This window comes from Schistocerca gregaria, chromosome 9, assembly GCF_023897955.1.
Source record: "Schistocerca gregaria isolate iqSchGreg1 chromosome 9, iqSchGreg1.2, whole genome shotgun sequence".
Lineage (NCBI taxonomy): Eukaryota > Metazoa > Arthropoda > Insecta > Orthoptera > Acrididae > Schistocerca > Schistocerca gregaria.
In genome coordinates, this window is record NC_064928.1 from 187,621,148 (window position 1) to 187,634,897 (window position 13,750).

The window sequence follows — 13,750 nt, forward strand, 5'->3', positions numbered from 1 at the left end:
CCCTAGAACTTAGAACTACTTAAACCTAACTAACCTAAGGGCATCACACACATCCATGCCCGAGCCAGGATTCGAACCTGTGAACGTAGCAGTCGCGCGGTTCTCGACTGGAGCACCTAGAACCGCTCAGCTACCGCAGCCATTGTGATGTCACATGAAGCTCATTTCCACATCTGTGGTTCGGTGAATAAACAGAATATGCATTATTGGAGATATGTAAATCCGTATGAACTGCACATAGCGCCCTTGCACAGTTCTTGTGTGACGATGTGGTGTGGAGTTGCCTCTTTTGGGATTATTGGCCCTCACTTCTTTGAGGGTGACAGGGGTGTGGCTGTAACTGTCACCAGTGAACGCTACCTAATGATGCTGCAAGACTTCGTTGTTCCACAATTAAGCATGGTCGATGTGGATGTGGAACAATTATGGTTTCAACAAGACCGAACGACCTCGCATACAGCCAGAATTTGCACGGATTTCTTGGGACAGATATTTCCCGGTAGAGTAATTTTCCGTTTTGGTGTCATTTCCTGGCCGCCTCGCTCACCTGACCGTTCGTGTGCAGACTTTTTCCTTTGAGGCTGCCTGAAGCAAGAAGCCTTCCGAACACGTTGCGCCACCATTCCTGAGTTGAAGGATGGCATCAGAACTCCCGTCGGCGATGTCTCAGGGAATACGTTACGCCGAGTTATGGAAAGCTTCCAACACTGCCCTGATGAATGTGTTGTGCAGAGGGGGCATCATTTGACAGGAGTCATATTCAAAAAGAAATCCACGCAATGGACAATGACTTACACATTAGTAAATGGCATACCTTTAACTATTAATTGACATAAGAGTTGATAAATAAATTACAGTTACTGCCACATGGTCTGTTTTTAATATCCTACTGTGAACGCTGCCGCACCCCATATAAACCTTCAGACTGGAATAAAGTTCAGGAAAAACCTCTCTGTGGATCACACGAACCGGTGTGAGACATGGATAAAGTAGGAAGACACGAATGGAACGTGAGGCACTATTTTTATCCTCTGGAGAAGAGTGATTTCTGGAACAGTTAAACCATTTATACGAGGTGTGAGAACAAAGAAATGAGACTGATGTGAAAAAAAATGTTGCTTACCGTTTTAGTCAAGTTTAGTGTTGTTTCCCTCAAAATAGTTCCCTTCTGATTGCACACACTTTTCCCAGCGCTTCTGCCATTGATGGTAACATTTCCGTAACTCATCTTCTGTAATATCCTCCAGGACCCTCGTCACAGCTTTTTGGGCATCTTGAGTTGTTTGAAAATGGTCTCCCTTGACCGCCGTTTTGACTTGGAAACAGAAAAAAGTCGCACAGAGCGCTATCTGGTGAATAAGGTGGCTGTGGTAGTACTGAAAATTGTTTTGAGGTTAAAAATTGCTCGACCGACAGAGCAGTATAGGATGGCACATTATCTTGACGCAGAATCCAATAATCAGCAAACACTTTTATGTAGTCTTTCTAAAATTTCTTTGTAGTAATAATGGTTAACTGTTTGTACAGAGGCACCCCCTCTTTATGAACAATACCCTTCCTGTCAGAGAGGTCAGAGTTCGTAGTAATCGACGGAAAGTCATCGAGTAAAACAGAAGTGATTTCTGGCGTTCCCCAAGGTAGTGTTACAGGCCCTTTGCCGTTTCTTATCTATATAAACGATTTGGGAGACAATCTGAGCAGCCGTCTTCGGGTGTTTGCAGATGACGCTGTCGTTTATCGACTAATAAAGGCATCAGAAAATCAAAACAAACTACAAAACGATTTAGAGAAGATATCTGAGTAGTGCGAAAAGTGGCAGTTGACCCAAAATAACGAAAAGTGTGAGGTTCAAAAGTGGTTCAAATGGCTCTGAGCACTATGGGACTCAACGTCTGAGGTCATTAGTCCCCTAGAACTTAGAACTAGTTAAACCTAACTAACCTAAGGACATCACACACATCCATGCCCGAGGCAGGATTCGAACTTGCGACGGTAGCGGTCTCACGGTTCCAGACTGCAGCGCCTAGGAACGCACGGCCACTTCGGCCGGCTAAAGTGTGAGGTCATCCACACGAGTGCTAAAAGGAACTCAAACTTCGGTTACACGATAAATCAGTCTAATCTAAAAGACGTAAATGCAACTAAATGCCTAGGAATTACAACTACGAACAATTTAAATTGGAAGGAACACATAGAAAATGTTGTGGGGCAGGCTAACCAAAGACTGCTTTTTACTGGAAGGACACTCAGAGAAAGTAACAGACGTATTAAGGAGACTGCCTACACTACGCTTGTCCGTCCTCTTTTAGAATGCTGCTGTGCGGTGTGGAATCCTTACCAGATATAACTGACGGAGTACATCGAAAAAGTTCAAAGAAATGCAGCACGTTTTGTATTATCGCGTAATATGGGAGACAGTCCCTCTGAAATGATAAAGGATTTGGGCTGGACATCATTAAAAGGAGGGCGTTTTTCGTTGCGACGGAATCTTGCCTCGAAATTCGAATCACCAACATTCTTTTCCGAATGTGAAAGTATTTTATTGACACCGACCTACATAGGGAGGAAAGATCACCACGATAAAATAAGGAAAATCAGAGCTCGTACGGAAAGATACAGGTGTTCATTCTTTCCGCGCGCTATACGAGATTCGAATAATATAGAACTGTGAAGGTGGTTTAATGAACCCTCTACCAGGCACTTAAATGTGATTTCCAGAGTATCAATGTAGATGTAGATGTAGGAGTCACTTGCGCTTTTTTTCCAGTCGCTTGGAACTTTGTGCTGGGCGAGAGATTCACGATAAATACAAGGTAGGTAAGGGGCCAATGACGCAGAGTACTTCTTGCAAAACAAAACTGGGATTCCATCCGGATCTGGTGAATTATTTGCTTTCAAATGTTTCGGTGAACTGTGATCCATCGCTGAATGGAGCGTGATGCCATTCATGAGCAGTCCATGCTTCGAGGTCACAGCACCATTCCAAACGCTGTCATTTGTGTTGCTATGGCAACGGCTGCCTACGCATATGGGACAGTAATTCCGTAGACTGCCCACACAATGTTGCGGAGAGAATTACGCGTTCGCCTATGGCAGCCGCAGACGTGAAGGGATTACGACGTGGCTGGTGCACAATACGGATTGTCCCTTGTGGTGGTCAAGCTTGATCGACTGAAACTGTGACGAGGAGCAGGGGAGAGTGTGGGAATTTGGTGCCGGCGTAGAATGCGTCAGTGTGTCTTTAACGGTGAGTGCCAGTCCCACCTGATCGATGCTGCCATCTGGTGTTCAGTTATACAAATGAGCATACAGAACGCAGGAACCGTTACTTGCCGGCTATCAACACAAGAAGCAAGGGTGTGTTTTGTCTTTGTTTCTTCTAATATTTGAGCTCTAGTTTCTAAGCGGTAAGCCATTTCCTGTTACATTAAAATATAAGTTTTTGTTGTTATGCCTATCTTTGCACATTAACACTCACGATTAAATAAGTGTTATTTCTGTTAAGCAAAGCGGGAGTATGGAACTGTAGTTTTATATAGGCCATTCTTGTTGGGGTAATTTGACGAACATTGGCCGAGTGCGTCATTCAACTAGTGCTGTTTCTAAAATATTTAAACACTGATATACTGATAATTTTTCCAGAAGATACCTACATATATCTGTGATATTTTTTCCCTCAATATAGCGATATCAAAATGGGAACATCGAGTGCCGATATTTTTATATTAGGTTACATTTTTTCACATTTTTTGGAAAATATTTATAGTTGTTCTTTTGAATTTGTGGTAGCACATAATTTTAATGTCACTGTGTGAAGGAGTCTTACTACTTTTTGAGTTTTTCTCACGTCCAATCTTCCTCTTTGACTGTGTGAAGCAATTATGTGTGGCACTAAAGAAAAAGTCCAATTGCATTGGGGGGAGGAGGGAGGCGGTTGTAATGGTACTTGAATTACGCAACCATTACGGCACCTCACCTGAACCTCTCGATACCAGCTATATTCTACTGTGTTTCTGCAAAGTAGTTGACATATTTCTGAGACAACATTCAGATTTGATTTCATTTGTGATACATCGATATGTTTATATTGCAATGATATTCTTCTTATGTGCATTCTTTCTTTTGTCACTATGATCTTTGACGTACTTGTAACTCTGATTTTTGGGCGCGTAAGCGATAGTTAGTTGGTTGTTAACTTATTGGAGAGTCGGACCTTGAAAAAGTCAAGTTTTGGACGTCATGTTGGAAATACGCTTAACGTAGTCAACTTATAAAATGTGAACTTCAACAGTGACTGTGAGGAAGATGTTTTCAAGTATGTTTTGAATTGTGAAGTGATGTTAGTGTGTCACGTGGTATTGCAATAAAAGCAATTAAAAGGAAGTGTAACTTAATTTCGGAGTGCTGATTATTTTTTTACATCACCATTGTCCAGCAAAAGTATAATCTTCAAGAATGGTTTGTGAAGCGCATCTACAAAACTTTTGAATATAGCAGAATAAAACCTAGGCCTCTTTGCACCCGAGCTTGGAATCATAATCACCTAGATTTTCAACGATTGAGCCATGATAATAAGAAACCAGCGTGGGAAACACAAAAAGATGAGTGCCTAGTTTTTTTCATTATTACATGAAATGACTATTAACTGTGCTCTAATGACACCTGCCACATAATATGACTGTTGTTGCCCGATAATGTAGTATTTAGCAGCGTGAGCAACACCACAATCATTATTAAAATTTTGACCATTGTTGTGGTAGGGTTATTAGAGGGTAGCGGTTTGAATGGAATAAAAAGATTTTCGATGTGAAGAAACAGTACACCAGTTGCGTAAAAAAAAAAAAATAATAATAATGCAGTTAGTGTGCTACTGCTTCACATACACATTCTTCAAAAACTGTTGCTGAAAATGGCGAACAGAAATCTAAATGACAAAATTAGTCGTCCCGATGGGCGGAGACTTGTGAGGGGAAACGCTGATGTAATACGCGCTCGGCGCTACCAACAGAAGCTGCATGTTTAGCTTCATCATGTAATCTTGACACAACAACTGTTCGGCCGCCGGCGTTGACAGAAATGGAAAAAAAAATGGGGAAATCGATATTAATTCGAATATACATATCTAAAACAGACATTACATTTACAGTGTTCAGCTGATATTTTTATAGGCAAATACGTCGATATTTTTTTCGCCGTTAATACGGTATATCGATAGTTTTTTCGTTATAACGAGACCAGATAGTGACACTTTTTTAAATTTCGATGTATGGAATTTCCGCTATTTTTAAAAAATATCAACAGTCCTGCATTTAACACCACTTCAGTTTCATTGTAATGAAAGTTGGTCGCTAAATGTGATACCTTAATGTGTATTAAATGGAAGCCAAAATAATATAGAGCCTCACTTTGATAAGAATGGATTCCTCTGTTCATATTCCGAGGACTCACAGTAAAACAGTAAGTACTGCTATTCTAGGGGAGAAAAAAAATATGGTGCGTTACTTCTCGATCCTTTCTCGTACACTGACATCTGGCCACGTGTCCTGGATGCTTGACTTCTTTGTCAGGCAGATTAGATTATTATCCAGCACAACCGAGAACAATTTCGACAGTAAATTACCGGTCTCGGGCGTTACTGGCCACCATCGCAGCCAATGACGGATGCACAGTAGTTCACTCCGACCAAGGACGAAGACACACACTGACAAACGAAACGCGTACTAAGGGCCGACTGTATAAACATCGCTGACTGGAGATCCAATTTGACACTGGATCAGAAAGTGATTTGTGCTCAAGACTCAGTTCTATTGTATAACGCTAAACTTGATCCATCGACGCAGCTTCAGATCTGATCTTAGGTAGCAAATAACATGCTTGGAAATACGGCTAAAATCGGCAATCGACACGATTATTGTGCTTCGAACGCAGATACTTATCGTACATCGTAGGTATGCAGCATTTATTATCGAAGGTGTCGTGGTATAACCGTGGGAGCAAGTAAACAGAAAAATCAGCGATCGTCAAACTTTTCTCAATACGAGAAAGATTTAGTGCTGGAAATTTTGTTCGGCCGATTAACGATGTAATTGAGTGCAAATGAAAAGAAAAAAAAAAAAAGAGAAAGAAAGAAACAAAAGCAGATGAAGTCACTGTTGGTCACAAGATTCACTACTGGCCATTAAAATTGCTACACCAAGAAGAAATGCAGATGATAAACGGGTGTTCATTAGAGAAATATGTTATACTGGAAATGACATGTGATTACGTTTTCACGCAATTTGGGTGCATAGATCCTGAGAAATCAGTACCCAGAACAACCACCTCTGGCCGTAATAACGGCCTTGATACGCCTGGCCATTGAGTCAAACAGAGCTTGGATGGCGTGTACAGGTACAGCTGCCCATGCAGCTTCAACACGATATCAGTCGGCCCTAAGTCTCCCAGAGGTGCAGCCATCGGCTGGCCGCTCTCTCTCTGTCTCCCTCTGAGGTGCAGGCGTGCGTGAGTCACGACTCAGACACTGCCGCAGCCGGCAGCCACAGCACGGCGTCTGTGTGTGGGTGGGAAGGTGGGTTCCGTCCGGGAGGGGGGAGTCGGGACGCGTACCCACCGGCACGCCGGCGGCTGAGTCACGCGCAGCGAGCACACCGGCGCCACCGCCTCTCAAGACGTGCAGTGGCCGAAAGTCACGGTCAGATACTGCTTGCAGTGGCGTAACTGTGCTTTGGCAGCCGGGAGTCGGTAGCACAGGTGTGCAAATCCTTCCAGCCTGCCCGCCCCTGTATCCGCAGCAACCATTAAACCAGGTCAACCTTACGCAATGGAGACACAAGAATACACGTGCACTGAAGCACAGTGGTTAAACCGGGCCACGTTGGTTTCCGCGCAGGCGTGGCGAGCTTCACGGGACTCGTTCAGTCAACTGCGTCTGCCAGCAGGTTGCGCTCTAAGTCCAGCGCGACTACAGAACAACCAGGTATATGTATACGTTGGCAGTTTCACTGCAACTCATTTATCATAACGTTGGAAGTAGCGAAGTGTAAAAATCACACTTACTTGGTTTGGTTGTTTGGGGAAGGAGACAAGATAGGGTGGTCATCGGTCTCATCGGATTAGGGAAGGATGGGGAAGGAAGTCGGCCGTACCCTTTCAGAGGAACCATCCCGGCATTTGCCTGGAGTGATTTAGGGAAATAACGGAAAACCTAAATCAGGATGGCCGGACGCGGGATTGAACCGTCGTCCTCCCGAATGTGAGTCTAACCACTGCGCCACCCTGCTCGGTAGTAGCACACTTACTTGAGGAGAAATTAAAAATGGGGAATGTATACCTATCCGAAACAGAGACTCAAGCAAGGGAAGCATTTTCGTGGGTATGTGAGAAGTCACACCATTCTCTCTGCATCGCTTCTCGCATCCGTTCATCTTGTCCCACAAGCATCGTTTACCAACTCCCCAAATTCCCACCCTCCTCACTCACATTGAACACCTCCGAACAATTTACACCATCTGCAAGCTCAGCTCCAATAGTCCTATCGTTTCGCTCTACTTTCCAATACTCATACGCTGCTCCACGTTTGCCCACACATCTCACCAACCCTCCGCCTACATGCAGTCTACAGGCTCTCCAAAGAAACTTCAACCCTCTCCCTTCCCACATCGTCAACGCCACCCTGACTACCATCCTACCAGCTGTAGGGCCATCCTATCAGGGCATCCTTTCTCTCCCCACCCCACATTTCATTACCCCGTTTTTCCATTTCTACTTTTTTTCCTCGCCTCCACCCTTTTCCTAACAACTATTACTGACACCAATTTCCCCCTCCTCCCACTACTCCGCCCTTCTTCTGTCCCAACAGCCACTCCTACCCCACTGTAGTGCACCAGTCCTGCATCCTTATACCACCACATTCTTACTCTCTTCACTGGCCAACCTTTTCCCCCTCAGCAAATGGTTCAAATGGCTCTGAGCACTATGGGACTTAACTTCTTAGGTCATCAGTCCCCTAGAACTTAGAACTATTTAAACCTAACTAACCTAAGGACACCACACACATCCATGCCCGAGGCAGGATTCGAACCTGCGACCGTAGCGGTCGCGCGGTTCCAGACTGTAGCGCCTTGAACCGCTCGGCCACTCCGGCCGGATTTCCTCCTCAGCAACTGACTCCCTATTCCAAGGCAGGTCCTTCCAGTTTCTATTGACAGCAGAATGCTTTGACATAGTGACAGCAGAATGCTTTGACATAGCAGAGATTCGCCAACACGTTTTAAGTGTTTTAACTGTGCACTTATTGTGTTTTATTTTACCTTTTACTATTATTTTTTCTAACTACCAGTGCATAAAGTCTCCCATTGTATAACTGAAATTTTCCATTATATTTTTCGCCTTTAAGAAGTTTTAAATTCAGCTTATTTATCTCCGGTATGTGTTGCTCGTTTTTTCATCTACTACTTTATTGTCCATTAGCCAAAGAGCGGGTTGCGTGTACCCCAAACAGCCCCCCACCCCCGCGCATATTGATTGTGGGGGATGAAATAACAGTAAAGAAAATAAAAAAATAAAAAAACCGGATCTCGTAATGCAAACTGTATAAAAAGTTACCTAGCACTCATTCGGCAACCTCGAGTATGTTACGACATGTTTGAAAATTTGACCAGAAGTTTCATCATTCCACACATATTTTGAAAGAGGACAAAGAGTCAGTCGCTGACGAGTGTATGGAAATGTGTTCTATTGATTTGAGGACATTTAACAACATATAAACTTCCCAAATTTAAGGCAAACATTGACTGAAATAGAAAAACAATATAACTTTGTGTGTATTAAAATCCAGATTCTGAGGATAAGTAACGTAGTGTGAAGAAAACTTAGTACGAAAGAAAAGCTTCTTATTTCAGACGTGTACTTTTTATATCAACATTATACGAAAAACGAACTTCGTGTTTGCTAAAATGCATTTGGAGAATTTTAACCACCCACCTAGAACGAATTCAGTGAACTCGCATTACACATCCTGAAAAAAGTAATTAAAACTGATATAACTAGGGTCATATTTGGTTGCAACACACTAATGTTACAGAAATCAGACTTCCAAGACCTACCTTGAGTTGGCTTCTCCATGTTCTTAGGTTCAAAGGATCTCGACCTTTGAGGTGGTTCTCATTACTGCAGGAAACATGCATTGGAGGTGACCTGATGATGGTCCGCATTGAGAATAACCAGTGCTAGTCAAAAAGAGTGCGAAGTTGCAAAGAAAATCGTTCACATCGCAATAAATAAATTGGCCCGATGTACACTTCTGGTCAGCTGGGAATGGCTCTGAGCACAATGGGACTTAACTTCTGAAGTCATCAGTCCCCTAGAACTTAGAATTACTTAAACCTAACCAACCTAAGGACACCACACACATCCATGCCCGAGGCAGGTTTCGAATCTGCGACCGTACCGGTAGCTCGGTTCCAGACTGTAGCGCCTAGAACCGCTCGGCCACCCCGGCCGGCTGGTCAGCTGGGCGGCGTTGTCGTGAAAGGAGCACTTTTGTGAAAGTCGAGAAAAACAAGCAAGGACAGAGGAAACGCTTTTGTTATACACATTTTTTTTTGTTAATTCAAAGGCCGCTTCCATTTTCCTTGCTGTTAAGTAAGCTTCTCTGTCCAAACCATTCGGTTCTCTTGTTTCACCTAGATATTTAAATACTGTAGTCTCTCTTTTTTTGTGCTCTTGCACAATTAATTTCGATGCCTCCTTCGCGACTCTCATATACTCTGTCTTGTGCAAACATATACATATCCTCGCATCGGGAGCTGTCTCTAGTTCTATTTATCTGCAGCTTCCTCCTGCTCTCACTTCGTTCGCTTTAGTTCTTTGCCACTTCATGTGACGAAGTTAGCTGAACTTTGCGGAAATGACGCCACTTCGTTCATTTTCACAAATGCTAATTGTGAAATTTCTAATTACAAATTTTCTCAGAGTGAGCCCTTTTCCTCCCATCTGACCATTTAACTGTTGTTGTTTCTCTGCCTCTATTACCTGCATGAAACACTTTGAATTTCTTGACTTCTAGTCTGACTTTGTTGAGTAAGGTCTGCTGTTCAGTCTCCATTCCTTCTAAGAAGGGGATCGCACCTACTCGTCATCACGAATTTCGTCCACATTTATGGTATATGCAGGGTGTGGCCAGAAGTAACAGTGACAGAAGTTGGAGCTCCAGGTGGACAAACGTTTAGAGAAAATAGCATTTTATTTTGAGAGAGGCTCGGAGAGTAACTCACAATAATTCTTTTCTCCCCTGGTACCGCAAATGGAAGGCTGAAATTTCACGACGATATAGTTTGAAGTTTGCGCTACAGACGGTATTTTGTTTTCATGTGCACCTCTGGCGAGCGAAGCCTGAACTACGCAACAAACATGGCGCACATGTTACTGTTGTCAATTTGTGTAGAGCTGCAAAGTGTAGTTCGATGTTTGTGTGCCAAAGGACATAAACCAAGCAAAATTCGCAGGGAAATGCGTGGCGTGTATGAGGACGACTGCATGGACCGTAGCAATATCTCAGGTGGTGTTCCAAAACGGCCGTGATTCACCACACTCAGGGCCGCCAGTAACAGCTGCAACCCGCAGAACGTCGCAGCCGTTGGGGCAGCAATTTTGAACGACTATCGTGTGCAACTGCGGATTCCCTATGCAGTGGAAACATGCTGATTCCCTTGTATGACAGTGACTCAGACTGCTAGGACAGTGTTCTGGGCCATTCATGGTGTGTTACTGGTGAACTTTGCTGAACACGGAACCACTGAGAATGCTGCAGCCTACATTAACTTTGTTTCAGTTGCGTCGTGCCCTTTATTATAACGCCACAAGAAATGGTTCAAATGGTGCAAATGGCTCTGAGCACTATGGGACTTAACATCTGTGGTCATCAGTCCCCTAGAACTTAGAACTACTTAAACCTAACTAACCTAAGGACATCACACACATCTATGCCCGAGGCAGGATTCGGACCTGCGACCGTAGCGGTCTCGCGGTTCCAGACTGAAGCGCCTAGAGCCGCTCGGCCACCACGGCCGGCTAACGTCACAACATGAATGCTTACTCTGTCAAACGTCTTCAGGAGAATGCTTGTCGCAATATTACTGCACGTTTTCGTAACAAAATAGCCAAATTTGGGTGGGAGCCGGACCTTGGACCGCCGGACTTTCATCTGTTTGGCACCAAGAAGAAATTTCTGGCCAGTGAACGCTTTGTGACAGATGCGGAAGTGAAATCACCAGTCCGCAGATGGCTGTACTACAACCACGACGGGTGAAATTTGTTGCGAACCTTGGTAACTATGCAGGAAATAGATAAAAAATGTAAGTTCATTATTTTGTTTTGATACACATTAAACTTTTCGGCAATAAAATTACTGCACGTTATTTTCCGATCTTCCCCTTAAAACAGTTCTGACGGCTTTTCCAATTGCCGCACGGGGTAGCCGCGCGGTCTCGGGCGCCTTGTCACGGCACGTGCGGTTCCCCCCGTCGGAGGTTCGAGTCCTCCCTCGGGCATGGGTGTGTGTGTTGTCCATAGCGTAAGTTAGTTTCACTTAGATTTAGTACTGTGTAGGCTTAGGGACCGATGACCTCAGCAGTTTGGTCCCATAAGACCTTACCACAAATTTCCTAAAATTTCCTTTGCCCATTTTCTTTAATAGCCCAGAATTCCAAACCGACAGAGATTTTAGGAACAGACATTACTCGTTTTTAATTTAAAAAAATCCAGTATGGCGAATTGATGTGCTGGATTTTTTACCTGGCTTTTAGCAAAAAATTAAAAAACCTGTAATAAGCGAGACTAAATAAATACCGAAAAGTGCCGGTTATTCGGAACTAAAATAGCAGCACGTTTTTCCCATTGTTACCACAATGCCCGGCGCCTGCTGCCGTGGACTAGGGATGGCAGCTATCGCTAAAAAGCGGGTTTTCAATGATATGGAGTTTTTCCACGCCAGATTAACCTACCTACCAAAAACGCTCAGAGTAACCGGTTTCTGAAATAACATATTTTCGGTTCTATATTCCTGTTATTTCCTGTAATAAAAGCAGAAATCGGACAAAGATTGAAAAATTTTGTCTCTCTCACTTTCAAGATATATAGAATCAGAGTATTAAATGAAATAGGCAAATAAAAGAAAACAGTCCGTCCATCGTTCGCCGCTTTTCTCGAAAAGTGCTAAGTTGTTGAATAGTACAAAAAATCACCAGTATTCTCCCACTGATTCCTGTCAATGATTATGTTGTAATGGAGGATTATACCACTAATTGAAAATTGCGAGTTGACAGTGCTGAAGGGTGAAAACTGAGGTAGAAGAACTCTGTCTTTGGTGTTAATTTTTCCGTCGTCGAGGGCTAGAAGCAGATAACGGCATATTATATAAACACAGGCACCAGATCAGCTACTTTCTGTTTTCGTTGTATATCACGAATGAATTGGTAACTTTTTCATTTTTTAATGTTACTATAATTTCGTTCCTATTTCATCAGGTCTCAGAAATGGCAGACAAATCTTTAATCTTGTAAAGTAAATAAAGCATTGTACTTCATTGCTACGTCACTTCGTAAAAATATCTCCAGACTAGAGTTGGTGCCATGCTGCAATACAACCGATGTCTGGCGACGACAGCGAGAAACCATCGTGTAGACCATTTGGTGGAAGTTTTGCACACCGCATGTACACCCGTACATTAAGCCATGACACACACGTGGTAACTGGTACATCATTCACTCAGCAATGCTATACCAGTTCTTATGCCATGTGTACGATGCTCGTTTCTGTCGGCACTGTTATTAAAAATGCCACTATTCGCTTCCCGAAGACCAGAGCATGGCCGATCACGTGTGATATCAAAAGGAGAGAACCGTTGTTTGGCCGTAGGGCTCAAATGGCTCTGAGCACTATGGGACTTAACTTCTGATGTAATCAGTCCCCTAGTACCTAACTAACCAAAGGACATCATACACATCCATGCCCGAGGCAGAATTCGAACCTGCGTACGTAGCAGCAGCGCGGTTCCGGACTGAAGCACCTAGAACCGCTCTGCTTCATGGCAGCATCGAGCAACCATTCTCCAAGACTTGCGGGCAGCTCTGCAGCAAGAATGGGCGTCCTTGCCTCAACATGACATTGATGACATCACTCACAGCATAATCCGTCGTTGTGAGGCCTGTACTGCTACCAGAGGCGATCACACCTCATGCTGAACTCGTTAACCAGTTGCCGAAATGTGTGTGCGAATCCGTTAAGTTGGAGAAAACGAAGAACATTTTTATCTAGCAAGTTGCACTTGTTTACGTTCTGTGTTCTGTAAATTGTTTCTAATTTACTATCAGCTGTTTATACTGTTTTGTGGCAAAATAAACGCAACCTCGGAAAACTTCCGTTCGTTGGTTTAATTTTGGTACCAGTGTATCATTTGTTAACTGAGAAAAAGTTATTGTTGTGGTCTTCAGTCCAGAGACTGGTTCGATGCAGCTCTCCATGCTGCTCTATCCTGTGCAAGCTTTTTTCATCTCACAGTACCTACTGCAACCTACATCCTTCTTAATATGCTTAGTGTATTCATCTCTTGGTCTCTACGAATTTTACCCTCCACGCTGCCCTCCAATACTAAATTGGTGATCCCTGGATGCCTCAGAATTGCCCTACCAACCGATCCCTTCTTCTAGTCAAGTTGTGTCACAAATTCCTCTTCTCTCCGATTCTATTCAAT

General features: G+C 43.5%; 1 protein-coding gene across 1 annotated transcript in view; it reads right to left on the minus strand.

Annotated features, from left to right (window-relative positions):
• LOC126291496 (transcription factor HES-1-like) overlaps positions 1–13,750 on the minus strand; it is a 387,022-nt gene that overhangs the window by 206,198 nt on the left and 167,074 nt on the right. The gene's annotated exons all lie outside the window — the stretch shown is intronic.